Source organism: Zonotrichia albicollis, chromosome 3 (assembly GCF_047830755.1).
Source record: "Zonotrichia albicollis isolate bZonAlb1 chromosome 3, bZonAlb1.hap1, whole genome shotgun sequence".
Taxonomy (NCBI): Eukaryota; Metazoa; Chordata; class Aves; order Passeriformes; family Passerellidae; genus Zonotrichia; species Zonotrichia albicollis.
In genome coordinates this window covers 25,653,858-25,673,148 of record NC_133821.1, presented here as the reverse complement: position 1 = coordinate 25,673,148, position 19,291 = coordinate 25,653,858, and positions in this window count along the sequence as shown.

The window sequence follows — 19,291 nt, the reverse complement described above, 5'->3', positions numbered from 1 at the left end:
TCCGAGTAACAGGAAGAACTGTACACAATGCTGGACAGGGAGCAAGGAATGTGCAGCTGTGAAAGACCAGGGGAGCAGGATTATCGAACAGGCAGTCTTTCAAGTGTATCTGAGCCATCCGGCCACAAAGTGCTACAGAAGACAGAGGGGAGCACTGGTGATCAGCCGGGTATGAGAATCTTCTCATGGCCCAGAGTACATCCCCCGCCCAGGATTTAGTTGGCTAAGCAAGCCATTTAGCTGGCTGAGTTCAAGATCAGCTCCGTCACTGATAAGAGCTGCTGTGAAGAAAGCCAGAAGCAAGGACCTGCCCCTCATTTCCCTTGGGAACCATTTTTAAGCTGAAGCTTTACCACAGGTCCCCACCTTTGCTAACTGTCAGGGAGCAGTGAGGGCTGGAGGCTCTGCAAGACACAAGAAGCTGGGAACAAAGAGGGTTAATAAAGAAGGTTCCAGCACTGACCTTACCAACACAGAGTTGAGGCAAAAACTGGCAGGTCCAGGTCAAGATGAGGGCAAGAGGCAGTGATCAGTCAGACATAGTCCAGTGATCACACAGCAAATCTGCAGTGCTCGGGCACATCTGATGTCAAGGCAGGAATGCCAGTCAGCAGGCCCAGGTCAGAGCTGTGTCAGTTCAAGACCATTGCGTCGTGGAGCACGGGTAGGGCCAGCAGTAAAGCCCCAGCTGTGCAGCAGCTCCCAAAGGAAAGGAGGGCCAGGCCATCACTTCTAGCTTTCTTCACAAGAGCTCTTATCAGTGAAGGAGCTGACCTTGGACTGTGCCAGCTAAACTCCGACCTAGCCAGATGAACTCCTACCAGAGGCCAGTGCCCAGGTCAACAGCTTCGATGGCTCAGGCCCTGCATCAGTTGTCTCTCACCGCTACTCACAGGAAAGAACATGAGACAGAAAGAAGGGGTGGACCAGCCTGTCTGTTCCACTACTATTCAGTGCAAACTCCAGCAAGACTGAGGCAAAAGAGAATAAAAATTGCTGAAGGCAAAACAAACGTCTGTTACAGCTAAGATTAAAGGTCTCGTATCAGCTGAGGAAAATAAGTTCTCAAACCTCTGAAATCCAGTCTCTTTGCTGCAACTGCAGGTTGCAAATATTTTCTCATTTTCTTTAGTGTCCGGAAGCCAGCTCATCTACATCCTAAGTCACTGCAGGAAGAGGAGCTAGAGCAAAAGGCAGAGGGAAGGCTTTTAAGACCTACATGTCCTCCATTCTTGTTTAACTTTAGGGGGCAGGGAGAGAACTAACTATGGATCCAAACTGAACATCAGTTTGTTCTTTCATCCTACATGAAAAGGTATATCCAAACATCACACCAACACCACACCTGTCTTCAGGAGGCAGTAGTTTACACAGTCCAATTTAAAATTACTTGCATCCCCTGGAATGTGTAAAAGGTATAATAAAATTTTTACTGTCTGAAACCATAATAGACTTTTCCCCTCTTGTTTTTTTCTTCTCACACTCTCTCCTTAGACCTTCAATGTGTGGGCAGCAGAGCATTTTGCCACCCAGTCACATTGCCACATTGCAAATTAATATCAGGCAGCAAAGGCATATCAGCCCAAGATTAAAAGATGCCTTGGAATCCTTCATATTTAGTTAATATATTTTCCTTCCATTTAGTTATGCTGGCACTAACTCCATGCCCAAGAGGGCAGTGCAGCTCTGGCAGTCTGATGGGAAGCTTCTTGGTTATCTGCCAGACATAGCATGAACACTGCACAGAGCCCTCATGGCCCTGCAGAAGAGTTTTTCCTCCCTGTTCTGTGAGCTGATGCTGCCGAGCTTTCAATTCAACTCTGTGCCCTAAGCCTTCACACCACAGCTGCAATTAGGTCATGCTGGGAATAAATACTTCAAAAGAGACCTATGACAGTTCAAGTAGGTACCTTTCAGTTGGGAAGGAACACAAATGCACAGATATATCCTTTTGCTTCCAAATTAAAATTAAAGAGAAGTGATACCAGAAACATTTTCCAAAAGACTTGTGCAGTCTGCAAACGCCTCTACTTTGTTCTGTGTGCACTAACCCATTTCGTGCCTCCTTTTTAAAACACTGGCTCTTCCCTACTCCTACATACTTTGTTGTTATGTTGCCTCATTCCAGTCGTGTTGCACCTGCTAAGTATGCTCTAAATCAGGGACACCACCCAGAGAGTTCAAGCTAAATAGGAACAGGAGAACTAGGCCCCAAGGGAGATTTATCCTCTGCATCTTCAAGCCCAAACAGCTATCTTGTCATTCTTTCAATTTGAGGTGGAGGAACCAAAATATTAAATCACATCAGGAGATGCCCAAGCGTGTCTGATATTTTTGCCTTCTTTTTCCCCTTGGCCTACCATAAAAAGAAAAAAAAAAATCAATAACAGTTTCTCTGTCATTGATAAAAAAAATATTATATGATCCAAACATTGAAACCAGTGACAAGTGAGCCATGTCAAGGAGTTTGTTTTACTTAAACAGGTACCAAAGATAGAACAGAGAGTAGCTTCCACCTTAAAAAAAGACCAATTCAAAATCTATAACAAAGCCACTGAAATATGAACCCCAAAGACATAATTCTTTGCATGTATCAGGTATTATATTGTAAAGAGCAAGTAAAAAATGGCAACTGACAACTTTATGGTCTCCTGTTCGTTTTCCAGTCAAGTTAGAAGGAAAGCTGCTTGGTTTCTGTCCTAGGCTTGCAGTTTTTGGAGTCCCAAGCTACAGTGGGTCCATATATGACACAACAAGGTTTGGCTCACTTCTGAGGAACAATAGATTCAAAAGGTGTGAGCTGGTAAAACACTTTCACATTACTACTACAAGCAACCTGCAGATATTAGTTAAAACTAGCTAAACTTATTTCTATAAGGACACTGCCAAGATAAGAAAGGTCAGTTTAGAAGCATCTACAGGTTAAGTCTAAAAACAGAAGACAGACCCTCTTTAGTGCTCCCAGCTCCCAAAGCAAACATCTGCTGAGGGGACTGGGACAGTTATCAGCTGCCACTCTGACCTCCACAGACAATTTCCCTGCTCTGACGTTAGCTGAGGAACTGTACCACCCAGCAGGGAGAAGACGATGATGGGAGAACAGAGCTCACCAAGAAGTGGAAATTGGTGATGGAACTGCTATCATCACAAAAGTAATGAAAAATGAAAAGCAAAAGGATAATGCAGCCTAAGTAATAATACAAAAAGACCTTTGTCTTCTCTTCCTCTAGGTCTTCTCTAACAAAAATAATTTAGTTTTCTAAAAACCATGCCCAGGCATTGCTAATGCACAGCCTTTTGCAGTATCCCTTGGAGGTAAGAATACATCACTTCTCCTTTCTACTGAAATAGGCTGGGAACTGCCCTGTGTTCTTGAATTTTTCTGCTGGTTTAACTTTGTTCTTTCATTTAAAATATCTTTGTTTTCATGGATATTTCATGCTGGCTGAGAAAGCTATATGATGGGAAATTACATTTTAATGATGAGTGCACAAAACAAAACAAAAACCTCTTATGGCAACAGAAAGGCCAGAACTCTGAGTGGAGAAAACCAGCATCCCACACAGCTGCTTTCTGGATTCTAAAAAAGGATCCAAGTTAATGTTGTACTAATTATACCCAGGTGTAGAACGAGAGCTGGTTTTCATTTCTTTTCAATTCAAACCACTGGACTCATTTCCCAGCCTAGATTAATTTGTCCAGGGGTCCTTTAAGGGGTGTGGTTTAATTTGCATCTGGCTTCAGTCTCAGGGTTCCCAGCAGTGGCACTTCTCTGAACTCTTATCAAATTAATTGGGCACTCATGCATAACTTGATTGGGCACTCATGCAAAAATTAATTGGGTATGCAAGCGTGAAGAAATTGGGTTCTCATGCATGAATCGATTGGGCAGCGATGCATGAATTAACTGGGCGTGCAAGCAAGAGCAAATTGTGTGCTCAAGCATGAGCTGATGGGGCACTCAGGCGTGATCTCATCGGGCACTCATGCGTGAACAAGCTGGGCATGCACGTGTGAGCACAGAAAAGCCTGCGATTTCTGCCCTATACATTCTACCCTTCGCCCCTGGGAAAAGCACATAGGAGCTGTTTCAACATCTGTCCACTTTAAATTCTTTCAACATCATCACAATCTTAATATACACTAATTACAAACTCTACTCTTAGCCCCGTGGACCATTCAGTAGAGATAAGCCCTGTGTGGTGCACACTTTGCCCAGCACAGCGCTCCCAGCACTGCTCATAATGAACAAGGGCCTCCCTTCTGCGCTGAGCGCTTGTTAACACTTCTTTTAGCAGGCTTCTTTCATTTTAAAATAAGAGACCTTCAGCTCAACTCTCCACATCCGCCATGTGCTTCTGGGGTCTCTGGAGATCTGTTTAGAGGACACAGTCAGTCCCTCCACACCCCACAGCACAGCAGCTTTCCTGGGGTTTCCCAGGCACACAGACTCTCCATGAATGGCACTGCTGAATCCCTGGCTGTAAGCGCCTGGGGCAGGGGCTCAAAGCTGACCCCATCCTATCCTGTCCCAGTCACCTTCCCATCCCTCAGTACCTTGTTCCATTGGCCTTGAACTCTCCATTTCCTACCTGCTTACACACTGTTTGCACCTACCCCTCTAGACATGAAGGACATACACCACAGCACACCAAGTTTCCAATATCATAATCAATATTCCTTCCCAGGTCTCAAAGTCACTTAAATTATTGCAGTCCCAGACCATGTCAGACTTGGGTGCTGCCTGAATTCTCCACTAACCACTGTAGTGCATGAAACAGCCTCTACTAAGAAAATATTTTTTTAGGAAATTAACACAAATTACTTTCTAATCAGGCTAAAGCATTGAGAGAGAATAAAATGCAAGAAATTAAGTACTTAAGAAAGCACCTTTTCTTCCCCTCTTCCTAGACTGCACTTAAGCTAAGCACACCTTCCTAAACTCAGCTCCTCTTATTTGCACCACAAAATATACTTGGTTTGCATCAATCATCTCATTGATCCAGTGGACAATGCAAGAAGCTGGGGTTGCATACACAAAAATTTCCTCTTCTGCCACTCCTTCATGTGTCTTGCTAGGTGTCTTCCATACCTCTGGCTTCCCGGTGTCACTCTGCTGGCTTAGGGCACCCATGGTCACATTCAAAGTCTCCTTGCCCTGCTGTACATCATCTTCGGGCTGCAGTGAGGCAGGCATCCTATGGGTATGGAGCATCCTCCTCATACATGTCTTTTCTGCCATTCTCCTGATCGTACATCTCCCCCAGCACATCCACACACTGTCTGCACTGTGGGGTCCTCTGAGGGCCTGGTCTTTTGAGACAGCATTTCAGCTTCAGGGCCAGCTGCCACCTGCACAGGGCAGTTCATGGCCACCTCCCACGCTGACTGTGCTGGAACCCCTGGATGCCAAACCCCACCAGGTGTGGCCAGTGCAGCACTGGGGAGAGCTCATGGTGCACTTGGGGGATGAACTCACCAGCTGCTCATACATGCGCTAATTGAGCATTCATGCATGAGTAAATTGGGTGCTCATCCAGATCTAATTGGACTCTCAAGCATGACTTGATTGGGCTCTCAAGAATGAAATAATTGGGCGCTCATGCGCGAACTATTTGAGCAATAAATTTTGCACTAATTGGGCACCCATGTGTGAAGTAATTGTGTGATCAGGCGTGAACGAATGGGTGATCATGCATAAGTTAATTAGGCACCCATGCCATGCATGGACTAAACTGGCACCCATGCAGGACCTCATTAGGAGCCCATGCACAAACTAAGTAAACCCTACAGTTTAACCTTCATACCTTCCACCCCTTGCCTCCACAACACACATATTTAAGAGATGTTTCATCACACAAACATTACTATCTCTACTTTCAACATTCTCACAATCTTAATATACAGCAATTATAAACTTCATCCTTCCTCCTTGCAGAACAGACAGTAGGGATTAGCATTGCAGCAATGCTCTTTAAAAGTCTTGTTCCTTGCCCCACAAATCATATCATAGAAACATTTAGGTTGAAAAAGATGCTTAAAATCATTGAGTCCAACCATTTACCTAACACTAAGTCCACCACTAATCCATGTCATTAAGTGCCATTCCCACACAGTCAGACCACCTCATCCATCACATATTCTACCCTTTATGCTGGGGAACCAGACTGTAATGGATTAATATCATAACCAAGTGCATATGCACTTAGTAAAATTCTAGTAAAAAACTACAAGGATTATCATCATCATGACAGTGTGAATTTTCATTCAGAAGCTATTCCAAGCTCTACCCCTTGAGCTGGTGGAGTAGATTATTGGGGTCAATCTTATCACAGTCTGGCTACATCTACTCTTCACAAACTTCAAGCCCCATCCCTATGGGATGTGGGGATTATACTCAGCCTGAACATGTATTACTATGCCCCTCAGGGCATACATTGCAGGGCACTGCATTCATGCATGAGCATCCCATGAAGTCACGCTGGGATGCCCAGCTAGTTCCTGCTTGAGTGTTCAATAAGCTCATGCATGAGTACCCAATTAATACATGCATGTGTGCTCATCCAGTTTATGCATGGCACTCAAATAACTCACACCTGAACTATCTATCAGTTCATGCATGAGGGCCCAATCAGTTCATCCTCAAGTGCCCAATGGCTCAAACATAGGTGAACGATTAATTCACATCCAAGTGCCAAATTAATTTATGCCAGACCACCCAAGTAGTTCATGCATGAGCGACCAGTTAGTTCTTGCATGAGTGTCCTGCGAGTTGATGCTTGATTATCCAATTAATCCCTGCATGGAGGCACAATTAATTCATGCTTGAGCACCCAATTAGCTCACACATGGGCATCCAATTCACTCAAGATGCCCCATTCACTCACACAAGAGTGCACATTCAGGTCACACATGATCTCTGAATTCATGCATGAGAACCTGACCATTTCATGCATGATGGCACAGCTCACAAGCAGCCAATTTACTCCTGCATGAGCACTAAGCTGACACTTGCAGGAATGCCTAATGATCTCATGAGTGACACACTGGACACATGTGGCAGACTTCAGCAGGGCCATGAACTGTTCTATGCAGGTGGAAGCTGGCTCTAAAGATGATCTAATTGTCCATGGCATCCCAAAAGGAGCACACAGTGCCCCAGCAGTTATTTACCAGCAAGCAGCAGAACCAAGAGAAAGGGACACATGGAGAGAGAGATGCCAGAGGAATCACATGGAGGGAAACACCCCAGACAAGGATGAAGTGGGGCAGAAAGCCCATCAAAACTGAGAGTTAAGGAGTTGTAGACACAGGGAAAATAGAAGGCTCAGTTAATGCTGTTCAGGATGTGGAGCAATGTCCAGAACAGTTGAGCCATTTGGTACAGTATTTTATTGCCTAGGTTGAGAAATAACTGTGTTACATCAAGAGAACACTTTGCCACACAATTTACATCTGGAAAAAGCCCTGCAGCTATTTGAGTCATGAACCTACTGGTACCTCCAACAGTGGTGGTGATCTTTACTTCTACTGTTGTCATCATCTGCTTTGTATGCTATAGTAAATAAATGAAAAAATCTATTGTATTCTTACCTTTGTGTTTTGCAAGAAAAAGGTATAAAATTTGTAGCAAGTGTTCAGCATACGTTAACCCAAATAACCCCGCAGTCCACAGGGGCAAGGGGTGGCATATGTAATACATATATATTCAAAATGTTGAAGCTTGGTTACATTTGTTGCAGGAGCAGGGAATGAAGTTTTTAAAAGCATGAATTCAGATTGCTGTAAAATTAGTCTATACAGTCTAGCCCACTGGGATGAAGATTGAAATTTGCGAAGAGTACATATATTTAGACCATGATAAAGTTGACACACATCCTTTCTTATTCATCTTCCCAACCCTAAGGATCTTGTTCAGGTACTTCAAACACTAATTCCAATGCACTTACTCATTGTTCATATCTACTACCCTTCCAAGATATAACAGCTGAAACACTACAGCCCAAATGTCCAATAACACATTTCCTGCTGCTAGCTAACCTTCACTAGGGGGATTTTTACTTAAGTTACTGCAAATTAATTCACATTTCTAATCGCTGACTTAAGTAATGAGAAAGAAGAAAGAAAGCTATTAAACCCTTAACAACCTTAACCTTTCCTCCTAACTTCCCAGTTTAAGCTGCCTTAGCTTTCACCACAGTTTACACACAGTCCATCCCAACCCCTCTGATGATGGCAAACCTGCAGGAGGGCTGTGTTTTGTGGCAAAATAACATTTTGCCATTGCTCTCTGCCTTTCACAGGGGTTTCTTCCACACCTTGTGAACCCCAGGCTTCCAGCCCTAGCATGGACTGGATGAAGGGCAACATACCATTCCTGTTCTAAGGACACAACTAAGCGGTTATTTATTTCTTTTAACCAGTGAAATCTGCACTTAATATCCTTAAGTCTCTTTTTATAGCAATTATACAGAAAGTCTTGCAAATATTCACAGCAATATAAAAGGTCAAGGCCTCAAGAACATGTATAATGGTAAAGAATAATGTTCTATTCTTAAGAAACAGTGCAAAACCAAAACTGGTCTGGTGCAATATTCACCACACTGCATGAAACAAACAAAAAAAAAAAAAAATCAAAAGGAAATACTGAGATTGTCAAGCAGATCTCAGTACCTCCAAGACTACTCTTATACCACCCTTGATGCACAAAGCATTCAGCAATGCAACCTGACTGCCTATACCAGAATGATAAGTCCTTTGCAACAAGCAGTCTGGATTGTATTTGAAGGATTGGCCCATTTACTGCATGCTTCTGCCAAAAGATATCTTAACTTGCAGCTGACTTTGAAACACAAACCACTTAGCAACTCATATTATGATTTCTAATCTCCAAAATCCCACACTACTGACTAAAGGCAGGAGGCTTAGGCCTTGAAATGCTGAAGTGTTAAAGAGTTGCATTGACGGAAACAGCATTTGTTTTGAAAAGTCTTCAAGAGTATTGATACGAGATCAGGGCCCATCAGAGCCTGTCAGCTGAAAGTCACTTCTCATGTTCCTCTCTGTGTTGACTGGTATACTTGCTAAGATGTCTCTCAAGCTATGCAAAGTCAGGAGGGAAAAAGCTGTAAACTGATCAGAGTGAGAACTAAGCCTGCTTTGTGGCTATCTCTTACCAGCTCAGAACTTCTGGAATTTGTGGCCATGGTGGTTGTAAAAGTACTGCTGTTTGAGCTTAGGACTGTCACACTCCTAGAGCCCTCTCCATCAGGAAAAGGAGTACTTCCTTACAAGCAGGAGAATATCTACCAGTCAAGGATTTGCCAAAAAGCATCTGAGTCAGAAAGGAATGACACTTCATTGTGAGATTTAAACCCTGTAAGTACCATTTCCTGTCCAAATATGTACAAATCAGTTTAACACAACTGTCTACAATGGCAAATAATTATAATTTCTCTCAGCTGACATCCCTGTGTTTAAGGAAGCCTCCAGAAGCCATCTACCAGTAAGAACCAAAAATGACAGGCTGAAAAATGGGAACTATTCCTCATATACTATTATATCCTTTTCAACTTGCAACATAACAAGGACTGACAGAGAAGACAGATGGTCAGTCTGGGCATACACTTAGAGGCATGCTGCCTCAATGGTCCCATGAAGAAGAGACTGCCCCTTCTTCCACCAGGGAAAAACATGATGCCATCCTTCCCTCTCACGGTTGTCAAACTACCTGAAAATGCTGGTAGGGGCCACTCCATTCCATGCAGTGCAGGAAGTCTCTCCCCACACTGCAGTAATCCATAGGTACATGGAGGCCAATGAATTTCCTGTGCTCAGAGCAACCACCCTGGGCCACTTAGCTTAACCACACACATCTACCTCATTATCCAGTCCCAAAATCAGTGTGGAAAGTAAATGAACACCATATCACAGGAGCCTGGTGTTTAGATGCACTCTCATTCCCTACCTCAATCCAAATTTTGCATTCTGCTACAAGCTGACAAGATAATTGTTAGGTAATTACACTGTCTTCATTTCCAAGTGCAGCAAAGATACAGCAGCAAGAGAATGTACTAGCATGATAAAAATTGCATGCTTGTCTGCTTTTCAAAAATTATCCAGCTGGCCTGTATATTACCAAATAAGTAGCGGGCTTAAAAGAAGCAGTGGCTGGAGAATGCTTCAAAGCTCTGAAGAATATCTGAATCTGCCATGAGAACGTAACAATAAATGTGCAATGCTACAACTTACAGGCCTAAATAGATGAGAAATAATAGGATAATGCATATATGCTTATATTCTTTGGGGCAAGTTTTGGATAATCTCAGTTTATGAGCCTTACCAGCAATATCCAGAATATCTGGAGAATGCTCCAGCTCCATCAATTGAGATGTACCAAAGTGTCTTTTATTTTGCACCAGGGTGCCTGCAGCTTCTCACCAATCTTCAGATACTTCCTTCATCAGATATAAAGTGCCAGAAGAGAGATATCTGGACAATCTTATCAGCTGTAGGGCTGAAAAGAGCATTGTGAGTAGACCAGACAATTTCAGAATGCCTTTATTTCAAACAAAGGACTGTTGATACAGGACTTTAACCAAAACCCAGTCAAGGAAGAAAATTAAACTAAAAAGCCTGGCCGTATATTGCAGCACCATAATTTGCAGTTCAATAGCTTTGAAAAATAAACTAAGATTCTTGGAGGAAATAGATGAAAAGTTGCAGCAGTGGATGATTTGAACAGTAACAGGATCTTTTTACTGACAGAGGAAGGATTCTTGGTACATCTCCCTAAAACCAGGAGGACTACAGCAAGGCACCACAGCATGCTTAAGCCAAAGAACCTCATCTCATCTGCATAACACTGGTGCCATTTTGTCAGCCTGCTTGGTACCACAGCCCAAGAGCACCTTTGAATATCGGTGACTCAGGTAAATTGCTGCCATGTTCAGAAAACCCAAGGAAAGGCAAGGCAAAAGGAGGTCCAAACCCATGGCTGACACCATCGAGCCAGCTCCCTTAGAGCAGAAGAGTTCATCCAGCTTAAGACTGAGCCCTGGTTATATATTGCTTTCCTCTTCAGAGGAGTAAGTGAAGTTGCCATCACAAAAATGCTCTTGAGGTTGCCTTGCTAAAGCAACCTTGATGAACCTTGCTATTCATCACAACAAGAACATTTGAGCACTGCAGTCCCTAATAAATCAAAACATGCCAAGATGTCTGTAATTCTTAATCAGCACTCTTGAATTTACACTCTACTCAAACACCCTTAGAAAAAAAAACAGAGTGGACGCCAATTTCTCTACTGGTGCAAATGAGTGAATTTCCACTGAAATCGAGGCGCTTGAGCCAATTTAAACAAGCTAAAAATTCAGATCTTGTGCTGTTTTTGCTCCTGCTTAGAGTGGTTTTGAGATCAAGCAGAGCTCTTGCAGGATGAGTAACAATGAAGCAGTGATCTCCTAAAGTAGCTTTCATGCAGAGGTTTGCAGTCCTTGGCAATGGAGATCTCAATATCCACAGGTTTTATTTCAGTCGAAGGAAAAAGTGACTTGTTCAAGTCTCTTAGTAAAACAACAGCCAAACAAGGATATGCCCAAGCCCTAGAGACCAGGCTTCAAGGTGCCTGTTTCTCAATTATGTTTAACCAAATAGCTTTTCAATAAGGGACTTGAAAATGAGGAACCTTTTCATTTTTTATATATTGCTGAAAACCACAGCTACCACACTGAGACACATTTCTGAGCTTTAAAAAAAGGCTGCTTTCAACATTCCTAATTTTCACTGCTTATAAGCCATGACTTTACAGAATGATTTTATTTTTTTTCCTGTGTAGTTGAATATGCCCTGTATCTAGAGGGTAATTTTGGCTTTAATCTGCTCTAAACGCTAGAATGTCGGACAAGTGAAGCATTTGATGGTGATGATAATGAGTAGCCCATTAAAGGTAATTTTTAAAAAGTTAATGAGCTCTCACCAAGGGACCGACACGTACTGTAATGAAAAATGCTTGCATAAAGAATATAGCTTTCTTGCTATTTATTTTACTTTATAGAGAGCCTATAAAACTTTTTAATATGCCCTCAATTAATTCAGCAGTTTAGATGATGCTTGAGTTTTGTTTTCATTCTTGATTTGTCATAGTATGTTACAGAAATTTAGTTTCCTAAGGAAAGCAACTGATATCTCAATTAATCACTCTCTTTTACCACCATATTCACTATTGAATGTCCAGGGATTCAAATTTTTTCCCCCACTGCTTAATTAAGGGAACTCAGCAACAAAGTGATTTAGTGATAATGACTCTTGCCATTTCTTTAGCTGTGTGGTCACTGTTAGCCACTATTTGAATTTACCAGCATAAATAAAGCCCTTCAGTGGCTAAACAAAGTTAAAGTAGCAATAAATTAAGCTTGCCATATACACTTGGTTAAACCTTCAGCCAACATAAATACAAGCAGCCTTTTGCTGTAATTTGCTTGGTACAATGACATCATACATTTCCAAACAGAACATGAAGACCACAGCCAAAAAGCTAACACAATTCCCTTACGTGAATCAAATTACAACAATCTAGAGTTTGTTGCACTGACTGTTCAGTTTCTGGCTTCTACACCATGTGCTCTCATGTGACCACATTATAAAATAATCTATATGGTGATCTCAATTTTGCATTTTCTGCATGATTACATTTTGGCAAGGGGACTCCCCATGTCATCGCTCTCTGCAGGAATGCTTTGAAAGTTACTGAAAAGTCGGAATTCGCCAGCTCAGAGTCAAATCAAACCTTCCTGAACGAGATCATAAGAAGAATAAAGGCTACAAAGGGCTGTGTCCAGAAACGGACAGAAGGGCAAAAATCAGGGGTGGAGCTAACCAGAGCTGAACTAGCTAGGGCTGGTAAAAAGGGGCTCTGCCTCTAGATGACAAAGATTTTAGGTGGTGAAGAGATCAGCAAGGGGATGCAAGAGGACAAAATTGCTGTGTTATCTTAGATTTCCTCAAAGCAGGCCATTGACCAAGGCAGGCCATTGAGCACGATTCGGCTCACCTCTGATCCATTGGAGCTTCTTTCTCCCAGGGAACGTGTCTGCACTGCAGGACAAGCCAGAGCTCAGAGGCAGCTGAGCTACCTTTACAAAGCAGTTGCATTGTCGAGTACAGTCCCACAACAGCGCAGCCATCCCAGGAGGGGCACACCCAGTCCATCAGCACCACAACGAGCCTGGGTCAAAAGCACAAACCTCCACAGCAAGGGCAGGACCTGAAACCTTCCTCCAGAAACAAGGCTGCTCCTCCTGAGGGTTTTTTGCCCTGCAGGGTGGACTCTGGCCAGCTGGGACTGGCCAGGTGCAGCGATGACAGCAAAGCACTGGGCTCCTATTTGCGTAAGAAAGGGAGATGCTCAGCTGGCTCCCACGGGTAGTGCTGCTCATCCTGCTCCCAGCAGAGGAAGCCTCACTCTTGGTACACCTGCAAACGGCCCTTCCAGAAGCACAGCAGGCAGCTTTGCTGGACGGCAGCACAGGTAATTTTATATTACAGCTGCTTAAAAAAAAAAAAAGCCAGAAGTGTTGGTGGATGCTGACTAGGTTTAAACCAGAACACAAATTACTTGTGAAGGGTCATTCTCTTGTATTTGTTCTTTATTACAACTTCTTTGTTCTTTATTACAACTTCTTTACTAAATAGAGCATAACTATTAAACTTCTTAATGTAAGAAAGAATCAAGTAGAATATAGCATCACAGACATATTAGTGCACCATAAATTAACAAAGTATAAGAGGGAATACCTCTCTGAGCCCATGTGCATGACAAAGGATTAAAACCAGAAAAAACTTAATAACTAATTGGTTATAACTTTATAGTGTAGCCATGAAAATGGCAATAAGAACATTTTGCCTCAACCAATCTTGTGCTGAGCTGTATAATTTTTTGTCACTTTTTATTTATATTTTCATCATGAAAGTCTTGTTGAAAGAGAAGCACAAGAAAAACTGGGTGAGCCTAGTCTTCACAACAGATAATATTTTTACAGTATTTTAAAAATTAAGAGATAGAGCAAAGTCACTCATATATCAGCTTTTCTCTACTCCTTCTTTATTCTCGAAAGCCTACATTGAGTAATAATTCTTGCCTACTAAATAGTGACATATTAAGGATGAAAAAGATTTCACATTGGTTTTCTTCCCCCTCTTTCTTTTTATTATTCCTTTTGAAAGACATGTAAGGGTTGAAATATCATCCAGGCCTCTATGAAGCCAATCAGCACAATGCTTATTAGGCACAAAAGAAAAGATGTGATCTATTTTTAATTAAGCCATCTTTGAACAATGCAACATAAAGAACCTGGCTTTTGAATTGCAAGGCAATCAGTGAATGGATGGTGAGTGAATTAAAAGTAAACAGGAGGAAGAATTCCTAATACAGGGAAGGCTCAGAGAAGATGTTTAAAAAAAAAAAAAAAAAAAAAAAAAACACAACTTTTCTCAAGTAAAGAAAAAATTGAAGGTTTTTCTTATTATAATTTTGAGGGTATTTTTCATTCCCTATTTTGACTCACTTTTCAAAGCCACATCAGGTTGTTTGTAAAAACAATTTGTTAGCAAATACATGGTTTGCCTCTGCCTGGAACATTAGAAACTGCAACATATATACAACACTTACTGATGTTTAAGTATCAATCAGATTGTGTATTATTTGAGCAGAGTACACATTCAAGTCCACTTTACACCATTATGAAACAGACTAAACAAACCTGACCTCAGGGGTGACCTTTATAGGATCCCTAAAGATTGCAAATGTATAGTAGGCAGTCACCATGAGACTTTTACAGCCTGGTAATGGCATGCAAATGACACTCTGTCTCTGTAAGGCAGCCAAATTCTGGGGTTGTATATGAGACTAATTTCCTGAAGAATTTGGGGAAAATGTGATACTTTTCCTTTTATGTATGAAATTCACATCTCTTCCTTTTACCAGAGGACTACAGGGGAAGCACTCACAAAGGTCTCGCTGAGCCGTACTGTTCCCTGTAGCAGCACCTCTCCAAAACCTGCCCCCCGTAAGCAGGGTGGTCCTGTGCCCTAGGACACAGAGAGCCCAGGCCCCATTTCCATACCCAAGGACACCAGCTGAGCACCTCAATGACCTCTCTGTGTCAAGCACTGTCCTCCAGAGCCCAGCTTCAGGCAGGACACAAGGAGAGATGCTCTGAATTGCCCTGTGGAGGAACTATTCTCCCTCTCCTTTATACAGGATACATGGAAACCAGATATGGTTGGCTTCTTAAAATCAGTAAATAGCAATCCTACTCATAGCCTTCAGGGCTGATTTTTCTTCTTTTATTTTTTTTCCTCTAATTGAATGTACAGAATGGAATGTCTCGAGGTGGAGGGGACATTTAGAGGTCACCTAGTCCAAACTCCCTGCCATCTTTGAGTGAATCAGATTGCAGATGGTTCAGCTCAAATGAAGTTGTCTAGTGGGTCTCATGCCAGTGCAATGGGTGAAGGCTTAGCTATGGTTGCAGCACCACTGGGGATTAAGACAATTTTCACAACAGCAGCCACACCTACATGTCACAGATGTAAGTTCCTTGTCCACACAGTTCATACCTGTCTTGGCACTTTCAGCACTATAGCTGTGTTGTTCCAGTTTTGCTTCAAGGCTTCCACTGCAGCTGCGTACACACTTGCCATAAATCAGCTTATCTGTTCCCACTGAAGCTCTTAGCAGAGGAAAAGAGACAAGAAGGGAAAGGTAAATGTGTCTTCCATAAGCCTTTGTACTTCCATGTACACTGGCTAGCAAAGGACCAGGATCATCCTGGCGTAACACAGAGGAACCCACTTGTGGTTCCCCCCTGGGCTTGGAAGAAACAATCCACTCCAGTCATGCTGAGTAGCAGCTCCCAAAGGACAGCCTGCTATGGCCACACTCCCTCATTCTGTTTTTATGAGAGCTCACAGATGTACATCTGTTTTAAGATATTCTTCTGACCACAGGGACTCAGGAGGGCTTTTTTTCTCCCTGCCTGGCCATAAGACTTCTGCTGTCCTTAGGGGTCCTCCCTAATATCACCTGTGCTTTCACCAGGTTGCTGGTGTGTTGCCACAGCTTACTCCATGCACAGACACATCATGGATTGCTAAAAGCAAAATCTGAATCACTGAATCACAATAAGCTGAGTTGCAAGGGACCCAAACAGAAGTGCAGCAGCCCCAGTTTTTTGCACCAGTTTTCAAGGAGTGCATTTGTACTCACACAATTGTTTTCACCTGGTCTCCCCTGTCATGACACCCAGGTTACTACCTGGAGGCAGAACTGTACAAAGACTCAGACCAATTCATTTTTTGTCCCAATAGGTGAGGATTCCTCCATTTGCAGTGATGGTATTAAATGGAGACACTCAGCAACATTGCCAAGTGTAACAAAGCAGTGTTAATTTAACGTATCTGCTCTGTGGGGCGCTTAGGCAGACGCAGCACTTCATTTGGGGTGTGCAACTATCTTCTGTGCTGCTGTTTAAGCTTAACCTCACACGAGGACTACACAAGGAGTAGGGAGTTGTGTAGGAGCTGGGTAGAGATTACACAAGGCTGCAGGGAGGAAATGTGTCGGGCACCTATGCTTTTTAACAGAATAGATTGACGGAGATTTCATCGCTTTGAAGACTCACGCTAGTAATTTCTTCCTCTTCCCAGTGCCCCTCTTTCTTTCCTCTTCCCAGAATCACACTGTTAGTAAATGGTTTTCTTCCAATATATAACATTACAAATCTATGTGTATTTTCCTTTCCTCTGCAGTTCCGGCCTCTTCTGGGGAATTAAGTTATGCATACTGCATGAAAATAGGACCAGAGGCTGGGCCCCTACAAGCTGCTAATTGAAAACCTTGTCAGAAGTAGGAGGAAGTGGCAAGAAACTTGGCAAGCCCTCCTGCTTTTCATGCTGTACTTAGCTCTTGGTACTTATGAATGGCAGCTCTGCAGTACTTTGCAGAGGTTTACAAGTTGTGCCAGTGCTGTCTCTGCAATTATAGAACAACACGTTCTTCTCTATGAGCTGAGAAAGAGAAAAGAGCATTTACATTCAGAAAGCCACATCCTATGTTTTTCATCCAGGTAATACTGCTGTTGAAATGGAAGTGAAGAAGACAGCAGACAAGACTTCACATCAAACTTATTAAACACGCGTGGTTACCAACGACAGAAAAAGCTGATGGGGCAATATTATGCTTTGAATTAAAAAAATACATGTGCTAGATTCCTGGCAAAGATGATCTTATTATGGAGTAGGTAAGAAAGTGCAAGAAGGCACAGGAAAGATGTCTGGACCTGATCTTCCAATTCTCAGTTGAATCTTGCTTCAAAACACCAACTCACATGGGAGCTGAAGGATTGAGCCCCATAAAAAATTACTACAAATTACCTGATATGAAATGCTTGCATTATGAAAACAAGGATGATTTTGCATCTGTTAATGAGGATAATGACTAATATATTCAGGCACTAGACATGACAGCTGTCTGTATGTTTTTAGGGGCATGTATTTTTAGATGCCATTTATCTCCAAACATATTAGCTACTACATTCTTCCCAAGTGCTCCAAATCTCCAAAGCTTAAGAATACAGGTTAAATTTCTTTCTGCTTCTGTATCACTTGGTTACATCACTGTCTCATTATTTAAAAGCTCTCACAAATCTGCTACTCAGATCCTCAGCTAAGTGCCATGGTAAAGGGAAATGGCTAATGCCAATGTGAAACAAAACAAATTTTAAATCACACTCCACTGAAACACTGCTTAAAAGTAACTGCACTGCCTGCTGCTCCATTTTAACTAGTTTAATCGCTTGCTGACCAAGCAGGCTTATAACTGCTAAGGAATATATGCTTGTACTTTTCTCCTGTTTTTCAAAACCAGAGATTTGCAACACAAACTCCAAATCTAAGACAAAAGTCACCCCATTAAATGTTAACAGATGTTTCTCAAGTTTAGAAGATTAAGAAAGATTTCAGCATCAAAAATCAAAGAAAATATTCTATGACCTTAAAAAAGGATAAATCTCAAAGCTCTAAACAAACCAAAAGTCCACTTTGACAGCTGCATCTGACTGAATTGATGAGATGCTATTGATGTTTGGATTAAACTATGCCTCTGTGATCAAGTACTCAAACATGGGATAAAAAAGGAATATATTCTTTAATCCCACCAACTAATTTTGCGTAGGCAGCAGTTGCAGAAAGCAATGGTTACAGAACAAACGTTGGAAGTGGCTTCACTTTTGCTTATTGACAAAGCTATTTTTATTTCATTAATTCACCAAGTATACTACCAGCGTTTAAACTAACACGGGGAAATCTATATCAGGCACAGTATTCTCCACAAACAAATCACTGAAAATTTCAAAGTCATTAAAGGTAGAATCAATAGGATATGATTCTGAAGGGCTAGGAAGATGCAGTGCTAAAGTATAATAGAAAAATTAGATATTGATTTTTTAATATAATCTTGATAAACAAAGTAAACAACACAGGAGATTCCAGTTCTGGTTTTATAGCATGTCTTCTCCAAAAAGAGGAAGGGTTAGAATACGATAAAGTTATTTGTTAATTACTGTCTTTATCTATCACTCTGTAACCCTGATCTCTAGAGGAAGACTAACTGCTGTGTGCTTTCCAAAACTCCTAGCAAGAGGAAGTGAAGCAAAGCTATGCTCCAGATGCCACATTACTAGGAATCCAGATGGGAGAAAGTCTAACACAAAACCTGCCACCTGGATACCTGGATCCTCTTCTGGCTACAACTGGGAAAGAGCTCTGGGGTAAACAAGAATCTGACCTGTATTGTATAAACAGTGGCGTTACATCCACTGCTGTGCACTAGGTTGCTTCCTGGGGTTCAGCCCCATTGTGAGAAGGATAATAGCTGAAGGAATGGAAATTATTTTGGCTACTTGCAGAAAGTCCAGTCCCACTGTGACACCAGATTGCACCATGAACTATCAACATATGAAGCCCTGCAACCTGAGCAAACAGCTGGGTACATCATTTTCTGGAGTGGAAAGGCCAGTGTTGAACAAAATACTCTCAGGACATAGAGATCCCAGATCTGCAGAAGGCAGTCACTGAAGGAGAAAAAATTCAAGGGCAGTAAATTTGTGTTCCAAATAAAACTTCTTGTGCCCACAAAACAATATCTGAACATTTTTTTTTCACTTGAGATGCTCAAGAATGTGAGTCTGAAGTAATTTACCAGAGAATTATGTCATTTTAGGGGAATTCTCAT